The following is a 12,403-nucleotide window of genomic DNA, read 5'->3' as shown; positions in this document are numbered from 1 at the left end:
ACTTGAGAAGACACAGTCACACGTTGGTGAGAACGTGCTGAAACCACTCATCACATGGCAGGTGGAAGGTAAATTGCTACAACTCTTTGGAAAGCAATTTAGCCCACATTTCCAAGGCATAAAATATTTTAGTCACTTTTTAAAAAATGTTCTCAACAGTAAAAGACTAGTAAATGATTCCCATTTCTTAGAATGCATCTGAAGGAAATAACCCACAAAAAGAGAAATGCCACATGAACAAAATTGCAGGTTTGTTATAGCATCTATAATAATAAAAGTGTAATATGCTAATTAGACCGGACAGTCAAACGACCTTCCCGACAACCTTCTGAATGTCATTCCGGACAAAGCCATGGCAGGGCCAATGCAGAGGCGGTTAGGGGCGATCAGGCAGGCATGCAGAGTGTTTAGGGGTGATCAGGCAGGCAGGAGAGCAGTTAGGAGCCAGCAGTCCCAGATTGTGAGAGGGTGCAGGCCAGGCTGAGGGACCCCTTCACCCCCACTGTGCATGAATTTTGTGCCTAGAGCCTCTAGTTATTAATAAAGGAGAAAATAAAACATACTTTCAGTGGAATATTGATAGGTAAAATGCAACATTATTTTATCAACATTATTATAAAATACAAAATCATAATTTAATTGTCACCGTTAAAATTACATTTATGTATGGATAATGTATGAGTTTGCTAGGGCTGCCATATCTAAGTATACAGGCTGGGCGGCTTAAACAACAGAAATGTATTGTCTCACAGTTCTAGAGGACAGAGATCCAAGATGGAATTGTCAGGAGGGTTTGTTCCTTTGGAGGATTTTGAGGAAGAATCTGTTTCGTGCCTCCCTTCTGATGGGTCTGCCTGTAGTCTCTGGCTTTCCTTCGCCTGTAGAGGCATAAACCCGATCTTTGTGATCATCCTCACAGGGTGTTCTTCCCTTGTGTGTGTGTCTGTGTTGAAATTTCCCCTTTGTATGAAGACCCGATTCATATTGAATTAGGGCTTACCCTACTGGTCTCATCTGAATTTATTACGTCTTCCACATTTCTGTTTCCAAATAAGGCCGCATTCTGAGGGTTAGGACTTCAACGTGTGAATTTGGTGGTGGTGGGAGAGGGGGAGCAAAGTCTAGGGGGAAGGGCCGTCTCCAGGGTTTTTTCTCAAAACCACTATTGCTGAAGGTCAATGTTGAGAAATACATTATTACAATAACTGACATCTGCTTTCAAAGTCTTCTCTACCTCACCATTGCTTAATGATTTACCATTTTATTCAACCTCATAAAATGAATGTTTCTTTGAAAATCTGCCTGGAAGATTCTATTTAATATGTAAAATACTTACAAAATGTGCTAGACCTAATATAATACGTCAGATCATTCTAATGACATGTTAAAGTTGGAGACTGTGAATAAACTCAGTGTTCCAAAAGAATGCTATCATTCCCCAATACTATCTCTTTAAGCAAATACTGGTTCTGCCCTGGCCAGTATGGCTCAGTTAGTTGGACAACATCCCATGCATGCCCCAAAGCGTTTCCAGTTAGATTCCTGGTCAGGGCACATGCCCAGGTTGCAGGCTCAATCCCCAGTAGGAGGCGTGCAGGAGGCAGCTGCTCTCACATCGTTGTTTCTTTTTCTCTCTCTCCCTTCCTTCCTCTTTAAAAATCAATATAAAAATCTTTAAAAAATAAAATAGTTTAAAAACATACAAATACCTTTCTGTTGACTGATAGTAGCATGGAAACAAGAGGTTTGATTTTGATCTACAGTAGAATCATAAAAATATGGTGTTCTGGAACTAGAAAGCTAGTTCTTTGGGCCCACTATCTTACTTTATAGTGGTGAACACTAGACTTTGTGTCTTGTCTAAGGTCACTTTATTAGTTTTAGATTTTCCCATAACCAATTGCCATAAAGTTGGTGTTTTAAAACAATATCCATTTATTATCTCAAAGTTCTGTAAGCCAGTCTTCTGGACACAGTGTAACTGAGTTATTCGTCCAGGGTCTCACAAGGCTGAAATCACAGTGTCGGTCTGGACCCTGATCTCATCTGTGGCTGGGGGTGCTTTTCTGAGCTCCTCATTGGTTGGTGGCAGGATTTAGTTCCTTGCAGCTACAGGACGGAGGGCTCGTTTTCTCACTGGCACTTGGTGAGGGTTTTCTTCCAATGCCTAGAGGTCATCCTTTCTCTGGTCCTATCCCTGTGCTCTCTCTCACATCATGGTTGTTTGCTTCTTTAAAGCCAGCAGAAGAAAATATCTCTTTCCCTTTTGAAATCTCTGACCCTTTGTAAGGGCTGCAACCTGGGATCATCTCACTTTTGATGAACTCAAAATCAACTGATTTGGGGCCTTCACTTTCATCACATAAACAATGACAGGAGTGAAACCCATCATAGGCCCAGCCCCACCCCTCGTGGGGGAACGGATTCTACGGAACACGTCCACTACCGTGCGGTGACCCGGGGCTGGCTTAGAGTTGGGCCATCTTGTCACTGACCTTGGTGGCAGGTGGTAGCATCAGCAGTAGCAGTGTTGTTTCCTAATTTATTGAAGAGTATCTCCTGCACAAGAAAAAAAATTATTTTCATTATCTGCCCATTATACGAAGCAGATAGTTATGGATTTTCATGGTGGTTTTTTTTTTTCTTGATTCCTTTCCCCTACAGAGATATACAGGTCTTTGAAAGTTACATAACATCTTCATTCACAATTGTAAAAGTGTAACAGGTGAAGCCTAAACTGCTATTTTCCGAATCTAAGTGCAGTTCATTCTGAGCTGATGGCTCCTTAAGCCTTGCATCATAAACATCAAGAGTCTTTTGAGAATGCTACTGAGAATTCTTTTGAGAATCCTGTTTTGAGAATGCAATAGAGTTACAGCTGAATTAACTAAAGGCACATCCTCTCTATTGACTATTATGTCGACATTAAAAAGAATAAATTAAGGCTATTCCAGTTGAATTGCAGTAATTTCCAAGCAGTTTAGTTTGTGAGGAAAGTAATACGCTGAAAAACATGTCTAATATGATCTTGTTTCTATTAAACCAAAATCAAATAACTTCAAATAAGCATTTGCATACATAGATATATCAGTCTATGGAGGCCTAGAGAAAAAACACGGAGAATGTGTACTGAGTTATTAACATGTTACCTTGATTGGTGAGAGAGGGTCCTGCTGCATGTGGGGGAAGTAAGAAGGAGGAAGGAGTACCAGGCAGAAGATAGACACAAAAAGAAAGACTAAACTATAAGTTAAGGCATAGTATGATCACATTTATGCATTTATTGAAATTATGTTAAAACGTTTTTACTAAAGGAAGAATGCTATGAGCCTCCACTCCCTCCTAAGAAGTAAAAAGCTAAGCAAATTGAAAAATAAGCTATCCTTAATTCGTCAGGGCAGTACAGTCACAGGGCAAGCTGCTGCCACCAAAATTGGAGAAAGTGACAAGTAGATACAGAAAGTCGCAAACAACAGGAACAGAACCCATGAGCAGACACCTCCAAATTACTGGTATCTAGGGAGAAAAACTAAATTGTACTTGACCAATTGCTGGAGGCTCCGCGTGAACAACTTTTAAGTTAAAAACTCCCCCAGTGGAACCTAGTCATGGGGCTGGAGTGGGGAACACTTTTGTGAATTTTACTTCCAGCACCTCTACCACGTCCTCACAGTGAACAGCAAAGAAAAATCCCCTGGTGCTCCCAGCAGGAGGAGGGGAACGTTTGAAATAGCCAGAACATTATGTCCTTCTTAACCATTTTACCAGAGACTAACCTGGTAGAATTTTACTGGAGCCTAACTTAACTATGTGAAGGTCGGTTCCCAAATCCAGACCCCCTCTAGTCATTACCCAAGGGGGGAAATCTGAGAAGCACTTGGGTTGCTCATAGCCAGGGCCATAGGCTCACCAAAAGACTAAGACACAATTTTAGGACTAAAGTGCTTCTCTTCTCCTCACACCTTACCATTACATTACTAAATACCTATTTACTGCAGTTCCTTTTACCCAGTATTTATGCCCACCCTTCAAAAAAAAATTACAAGGCACATTAAAGGCCAAAAGCACATTTTAAAGGCACTGAACAAGTATCAGAACCAGAGTCAAACACGGCAGGACTATTGGAATGATCAGACGAGGAATTTTTAAAAACTATGATTAAAATGCGAAGGGCTTTAATGAATAAAGTAGAAAACATGCAAGAACAGATGAATAATATAAACAAAGATAAAAATTCTAAGAAACTATAAAAATAAATGCTAGGGGGAAAAAACAACTGTAGCAGAAGTGAAGAATGTCTCTGATGGGCTCATTAATGGCCTGGATACAGCTGAGGAAAGACTCTCTGAGCTGGAGGACATGACAACACAAATTCCAAAGTTGAAAAGCAAAGAGGAAAAAAGACAGAGAAAACCAGAACAGAATGTCAAAGGACTGTGAGACAACTATAAAAGGTGTAACCACAACATGTTGATGAATGATATCAAAGAAGAACTAAATAAATGGAGAGATACTCCATGTTCACGATTAAGATGACTCAATATTGTCAAGATGTCCATTTTTTCTAGCTTGATCTGTTGATACAATGCAATCTCAAACAAAATTCCAGCAAGATATTTGTTGGATATCTACAAACTGATTCCAAAGATTGTAGACTCAGACTCAGGCTAGGAGAACTCAACATTGGCGAATAACAAAGTTGGAGAACTGACACTGCCCAACTTCAAGAATTACTATGAAGCAAGAGTAATCAAGATAGTGTAGTACTGGTGAAAGAAGTGACAAATAGATCAATGGAACAGAATAGAGAGCCCATAAATAAACCCACATAAATATAGTCAACTGATATTTGTCAAAGGAACAAAGACAATACAATGAAGCAAAGGTAGTCTTTTTCAACAAATGGTGCTAGAACAACTGGACATAAAAATAAAAACAAGAATCTAGACACAGATCTTATATCCTTTACACAAATTAACTAGAAATGGATCACAGACTAAATGTAAACTCATAACTATAAAATACCTAGAAAATAAACAGGGAAAATCTAGATGAGCTTAGGTTTGGAAATTACTTTTTGGATATAACAACATAGGCACAATCCATGGAAGAAATAATTGATAAAATGGACTTCATTAAAACTAAAACATCTGCTCTGCAAAAGACAATATCCAGAAAATGTACAGACAAACCACAGACTGGAAGAAGTATTTGTAAAAGCTATATCTGATAAAGGACTTGTATCTAAAATATTTTTGTTATTATTTAGTTTAAATATACTCCTAAAACTCAATAATAAGAAAATAAACAGCCCAAGATCAAGATATAAGGTATCCTATATAATAAAACTCTAATATGCAAATCAACTGAATGGCAGAATGACTGGTCGCTATGATGTGCACTGACCACCAGGGGGCAGATACTCAATGCAGGAGCTGCCCCCTGGTGGTCAGTGCGCTCCCACAGAGGGAGCACACTCAGCCAGAAGCCAGGCTCACAGCTGGCTAGTGCAGCGGCGGTGGTGGGAGCCTCTCCCTCCTTTGTGGCACTAAGGACCCCTCGGGGGATGTCCAACTGCTGGCTTAGGCCCGCTCCCCAGGGAGCTGGAGTGGGCCTAAGCCAGCAGTCAGACATCCCCCGAGGGGTCCTAGACTGCAAGAGGGCGCAAGCCAGGCTGAGGGACCCACCTCAGTGTACGAATGTTCTGCACCAGGCCTCTAGTAATATTACTATAAGTTTTGCTCTTCTTTTTTTTCTGTGATCACTGGGAGTGGGTAGTCTCTATGATTCATGATGGTTTAATATAGGTTTTGATTAAAGAAGACCACTGAGCTTATTCTTATAGATGTTTGATGGTTTGGGCAATGATGGTCCATTCCACAGCACCAATTCTGCCTAACAAGTGATCCACTAAGCACTCTCATTTTTTGGGCATGCAATACAGCTGGGATTAAAGAAGCCCACTCCTAATAACCTCCTATAACCTGTTGGAGTTTGAAAATAGGCATGAGGAGGAAGGGTCAAAGAGGCATATCCCCCACCAGTGCAAGCTGTTCGGTATTGCAACAGGTTACAATGAATATATCCTGACCTGAGCCTGAATTTCCCAGGCCTAGAATTCCAATAGATGAGTGGATACCAAGATAAAACATCACCTTTTGTCCTCCATAACTTAGGTTAGGACAAAACTTAGGTTAGGATGAGAATTACTATTAAATTTATATCCACATAATCTTTTACAGTCTTCCTTTATCTCCATACTTTTTTCATATTACTAAGGCCATCTAACTATAGTGTTTGGCACATGTAAATAAAATCAAATGCCATTCCTATCTACATTTCCCCAAATAAATATTATCAATTTTTTTCCCAAAGGGAATATAGCTATGCAAAGTAAAAAAAAAAAAAGTTACTTGCATCCTGTAAAATATTAAGTATGAATCAGTTTGGGGTAAAAATTCTGCCAATTTTGCTTTCAAATTTTAAATCAGTCAGTTGTCATCATGATCAGGTGCTAGATAGTGTGTAAGGTGATGATCAATTTTACTCTTTGAGAACTGCCCTTGAAGCATAAGGGTGATCCTTCATCAACCATCGTTCATTCATTCATTCATTCATTCATTCACAAATATTCATGGACTGATTGCTATATATCAGGCACTGTGCCAGTTTTGAAACTGAGATAAAAGAATCAAAATCTCTTCCCTCTTATAGATTATAGTTGGAGAGAGTAGAAGACAGAGATTAAACAAACTCCAAAGTAAACATCTAGTTACAGATTGAGATAAGTGCTATGAGGTATAGAATGGAACTCTGTGAGAGAGAGTAACAGGGGAAACCTGTTTTAGATGTGGATGAAGGTAAAATTCTGTCAATTGACATTTTTGTTGATATGTAAAGAATGAGAAGGAGTGATGGGGAAAGTTCTAGGCAAGAGAACAAGTATAAAGATCTCAACGGACAGTGTATTTGGGTAACAGGGGATGTGGTTTGAGCAAATTCAGAGAACAGGTAGGCTCCAGATGAAATAAGATCTTGTAGGTCCTGGTAGGATATTTGGGCCTAAAGGGAAGTAACAGTGCTATGGAAGGGTTTTAAAAAGGATTTTGAGAGCCTACCTTTAGTGATTGAAACTGATTCATTCAAGGATAATCACCTGACCTTAGCAAGCCAATGAGGTTTTTCCTTCCAGAAATGTGAAAATTTTGACCCAAAAGACACAGACTCAAAGTTTCTGGAACCTCAGTAACTCTAGACAGCATTCTAGAAAATCCGTGAATTTTTGCCACTGGGTCTTTAGAATTTTCTAAGTTCCTGTCCTTTTATCTATTTTGGATTCTGATATATATATATACTAGGGGCCCGGTGCACGAAATTCGTGCACTGGGTGAGGGGGGGGGGAGTGTCTCTCAGCCCAGCCTGCCCCCTCTTACATACTGGGAGCCCTCAGGCGTTGACCCCCATCACCCTCCAATCCCAGGATCGGCCCCTTGCCCAGGCAGGGGACCCTCATTTCCCCCCATCACTGGTTCTGCCCCAAGCCCAGGCCTGATGCCTCTGGCCCAGGCATCAGGCCTGGGCAGGGGACCCCCAGATCCCTCCGATTGCTGGTTCTGCCCCTTGCCCAGGCCTGATGCCTCAGCCAGAGGCATAGACCCCCATCACCCTCTGATCACCTGATCGGCCCCTTGCCCAGGCCTGACGCCTCCGCTAGAGGTGTCAGGCTTGGACAGGGGACCCTCATCTCCCCCCGATCACTGGCTCTGGCCCCCGCCCAGGCCTGAGGCCTCTGGCCCAGGAATCATGCCTGGGCAGGGGACCCCCATCTCCCTCTGATCGCTTGCTACACCCCCCGCCCAAGCCTGATGCCTCTGACCCAGGCTTCAGGCCTGGGCAAGGGGACCATCATATCCCCCCAATCCCTGGCTCAGCCCCCTGCCCAGGCCTGATGCCTCGGCCAGAGGAGTTGACCCTCATCACCCTCCGATCACCAATCACCGGATCGGCCCCTTGACCAGGCCTGAGGCCTCCGGCAGAGGTGTCAGGCCTGGGCAGGGGACCCCCAGCTCCCCGCGGTTGCAGGCTCCGCCCCTGCCCAGGCTAACGCCTCTGGCCCAGGCGTCCGGCTCGGGCAGCGGGGACCCGCAGCTGCAGCGGCCCCGCAATTGTGGGCTCCGCTTTAGGCCCAGGCAAGGGACCCCTAGCTCCTGGGACTGCCAGCTTTGACCATGTCCAGCTCCCATCGCTGGCTCCACCCCTACTTCCTGCTATCACTGGCAAAGGCGGCTGATTCTCCCATCATGGCTGCCCTGCCCCCCAGCTCTTAGCTCCCCCCTGGGTTTCCGATCACTGTCAGTGGCAGGGGGCTTCTTCCTGCTTTCCCTTTCGCCTCCCTGCATTGTACCTACATATGCAAATTAACCGCCATCTTGTTGGCAGTTAACTGCCAATCATAGTTGGCAGTTAATTTGCATATAGCCCTGATTAGCCAATGAAAAGGGTATCGTCGTACGCCAATTACCATTTTTCTCTTTTATTAGTGTAGATATCAGTATTCTAAGAAAAGTTATTTATTATTATTATTATTTTATTCAAGTTAAGTAGATTTCATTTACTTTCATTTTAAAAAGCCTTAACTGCTGTAGCTGGTTTGGCTCAGTGGACAGAGCGTCAGCGTGTGGACTGAAGAGTCTGGGTTCGATTCTGGCCAAGGGCACATGCCTGGGTTGCAGGCTTGATCTCCAGTAGGGGGCATGCAGGAAGCAGCCAATCAATGATTCTCTCTCATCATTGATGTTTTCTCTCTCTCTCTCTCTCTCTCTCTCTCCCTCTCTCCCTTCCTCTCTGAAATCAATAAAAATATATTTTTAAAAAATAAAAAAGCCTCAACTAATATAACTTACTAGTTGACAATTTTCTGCAGTTTCTATTGTATTTTATTATTACTTTGAGATGTCGAACCCAAAGACCAAATATAGAAGAAAGATGAATTGAGAGGATAATAATTTTTTAAATATACGTATGTTTTAAATATATTTTATTGATTTTTTACAGAGAGGAAGGGAGAAGGATAGAGAGTTAGAAACATCAATGAGAGAGAAACATTGATCAGCTGCCTCCTGTACACCTCCTACTGGGGATGTGCCCACAACCAAGGTACATGCCCTTGACTGTAATTGAACCTGGGACCTTTCAGTCCGCAGGCCAATGCTCTATCCACTGAGCCAAACTGGTCAGGGCTTAAAATATAATTTATTGATTTCAGGGAGAAATGGAGAGGGAGAGAGAGAGAGAAACATCAATGATATGAGAATCATTGATTGGCTGCCTCCTGCACGCCCCCTACTGGGGATCAAGCCCGCAACCCAGGCATGTTCCCTTGGCTGGAATCAGACTTGGGACTTGTCAGTCTGCAGGCTGATGCTCTATCTACTGATCCAAACCAGCTAGGGCAAGAGGATAATAATTTTAATAATATTTCTGGTCGCCATTTTTGCTTTGTTGAGCAAATAATATTTGAAGTTTTTTTTATTAAGCATACTGGATATACTTAGATCCTTAAAAAACAAAGATACCACTCAACTAAATCTGGAAAGGAAAAGGAAAAGGTTAAAGATTAGAGATGGCTTTTCCTTTTCCTCTTTCAATTGCTTTAGTAAAATTTCTGGTTGTAAGAGAACAGTGGTATTATCAAAAGCCCTGTGTGTTTTTAAACAAGACAGTCCATGTCCTACAAGGACTTTCTGTTAAACCTTAAATCAACAGGCTCCAAATTAGGTAGAATTGAGTCATGTGCAAACACAGCACTAAATCTTTGCTCTTCAGCAATTCTGTGCCCTCTTTCTTGGAGGATTTTGAAAGTCTAGTGGGAAAGAAATATGTTACAAATCAAGCATTTATCAGGATTAAGCAGAGTGAACACTCTCTTGGGAGGTTCTTAGGAGACAAGAGCTTGAAATAAAAAGATAAATTTGAAATTCAAAGCAAAATACTGCATTATTTCAATTATTTCAGCATTAATGTCGAATTCATTATTTATGAAAATGTGGACAAAAAAAGTTTACAACTTTAATATGATCTTCTGAATTTAATATTAAAAGAGAAGTAAACAAGTCTAGTTTCTCTTTCTCCCTCGCTTGCTTTTGTTTTCGCCCTTGCTCTCATTCTCTCTTTTCTCACTTGTAAAAAACAGAACTGATAATGCTAACTCGATAATCTTTCAATGATCACTAAATGAGAAAGATGTATGTAATAATGAATAATAAAGTATATAAACTATATTAGCTTCTCATTGGAAATTCTGCCCCCCCCCCTTTTTTTCTTTCTGGACAATTAAAAATTGTATGAAATGAATTGTGGATATAGTGATTAGGAAATTTAATTTAGAAACAGAATTACATAGTTTATAAAAAAATCAAAACAAATGCTTATTATTAAACACAAAATGAGCCTATAGGAATAAAAGACATAAAATACTCACAGCAATTGATCTTGTTAATAGCTGTTTCTTCACTTTGAACTATATTCTTTTACTGTTGATTGGTGTCCTTATTAGGGACTATGCAGACCAGAGCGATATTTTCCTTCCAGCAAGTAACTTCAAGAACCAAAGATCCAGCATAGTCACAGCTTGTCATTTCCCCAGCTTCACCAAACCCAGAATGCAAGTCCTGGCAGTCCTGAGTACAATTGTTAAATAAATCAAACTGAAAGAGCTTAACCATAATTCAATTGAGCAATTTGCTCATCTTGGTGTACAATTGGCAAATGGCTAACTTTAGCTGTGATGTGTGGCAGAAGCTATACAGTGCCTAAGACTCCTCTGTAGAGAGAAATGGGCTGGTGAAGTCAATTTTTTAAAAAGCAAATAGTTAAAAAATTTAACAACCATTTACGTAATGTTTACCATGTTCATAGCTCTAAGGACATAATACATTTAATTCATTTAATTCTTATTAAAACCCTATGCAGAAGGTACTATGATCATTCCCAGTTTATAGATTGAGAAAATGAGGCACAATGATGCATCTTGTCGAAGTCACTGTTGAATGAATTTTGTTAGTGCTCCGTGCTCCTCATTTTACTTATCGTTCCCTTAGAACAAGTGTCTATTAATCCTTGCTGATTTTTCTGGATACAGTTTACTTCCAGTAGATTTTACTAAGGGACATTTTGTCACCTTCCCAGATAGAGGGACCATAAGAGTGGTGTTTGGTACCAAAGGAGAGGGGAGAACAATATTTACCTAGGTCCTAGGCCCTAGGACCTAGGGGATTATGGTAAGGAGCAAATGTAAGCTATTTTTTCCCAACTTTATTGAGATACAATTAACAAATAATTGTAGTATGTTTAAAGTATATGGTGTATTGATTTAATATATAAGGTGTCCCAAAAATGTATATATACACTTTGAAGAATTATACAGGCAGTGTTTATTAAAATACATTTAATTTTCAAAATTGAGCTACCAGCTGTTAAAGTGTGTATACATGTTTTTGGGACACCCTGTATATACACTGTGAAAGGATTACCACCATGGAGCTAACACAGCAATCACCTCACATGTTTATTTACTTATTTAATTGGGTGAGAACATGAGTTCTACTCTCTTGGCAAATTTTAATTATATGATACACTATTATACACTATAGTCACCCTGGTATACATTAGAGTCTCAGACCTTATTCATCTTATAACTGAAAGTTTGTACTCTTTTATCAACCTCACCCTGTTTTCCCAGTCCCTCCTGGAAAGCACCATTGTCTTGATTTCTATGAGCTTGACTTTTTTTCTTAGAGTCCACATAAATGTGACCCCATACTTGTCTTTCTGTGTCTCACTTATTTAATGTAGCAAAATGCCCTCTTGGTTTATCCATGTTGTCCCAAATGGCAGGATTTCCTTCTTTTTAAAAGCTAAATAATGTTCCATTATATACATACTAAAGGCCCGGTGCACAAAAATTTGTGCACTCGGGGGGAGGGGGGTCCCTCAGCCCGGCCTGTGCCCTCTCGCAGTCTGGGACCCCTCGGGAGATCACGACCTGCTGACTTAGGCCTGCTCCCGGGTGGCAGAGGGCAGGCCGAATCCCTAGGTGCAGCCCCTGGTCGGGCTCAGAGGAGGGCCGATTGGGGAGTTGGGACGCTGCCCCCTGTCATGCACAGAGCAGGGCGGATCGGGAGGTTGCAATGCCACCCTCAGTCACGCTCAGGGTAGGGGCGATTGGGGTGTTGTGGCACCACCCCCTGTCACACTCAAGGCAGGGTCGATGGGGAAGTTGTGGCACCACCCCCTGTCACGCACAGAGCAGGGCCAATCAGGGGGTTGGGTTGCTGCCCCCTGTCACTCACAGAGCAGGGTCCATCAGGGGGGTTGGGGTTCCGTACCCTGTCACGCACAGAGC

General features: G+C 41.5%; 1 protein-coding gene across 1 annotated transcript in view; it reads right to left on the bottom strand.

The window, feature by feature from the left end:
• FAR2 (fatty acyl-CoA reductase 2) overlaps positions 1–10,645 on the bottom strand; it is a 140,901-nt gene extending 130,256 nt beyond the window's left edge. Inside the window, exons 1-2 of the mRNA XM_059682467.1 lie at positions 10,481–10,645; positions 2,496–2,559 (exon numbers count right to left, since the gene is read on the bottom strand). The gene's annotated coding sequence lies outside the window, so the exon portion shown is untranslated. The remainder of the gene's footprint in view (positions 1–2,495; positions 2,560–10,480) is intronic.
• Positions 10,646–12,403: the final 1,758 nt, after the last annotated feature.

The sequence above is a fragment of the Myotis daubentonii genome, chromosome 2, assembly GCF_963259705.1.
Source record: "Myotis daubentonii chromosome 2, mMyoDau2.1, whole genome shotgun sequence".
In the NCBI taxonomy this organism is placed as follows: Eukaryota; Metazoa; Chordata; class Mammalia; order Chiroptera; family Vespertilionidae; genus Myotis; species Myotis daubentonii.
Note: the sequence above shows the minus strand (reverse complement) of the source record. Positions and strands in the feature narration are given on the sequence as shown.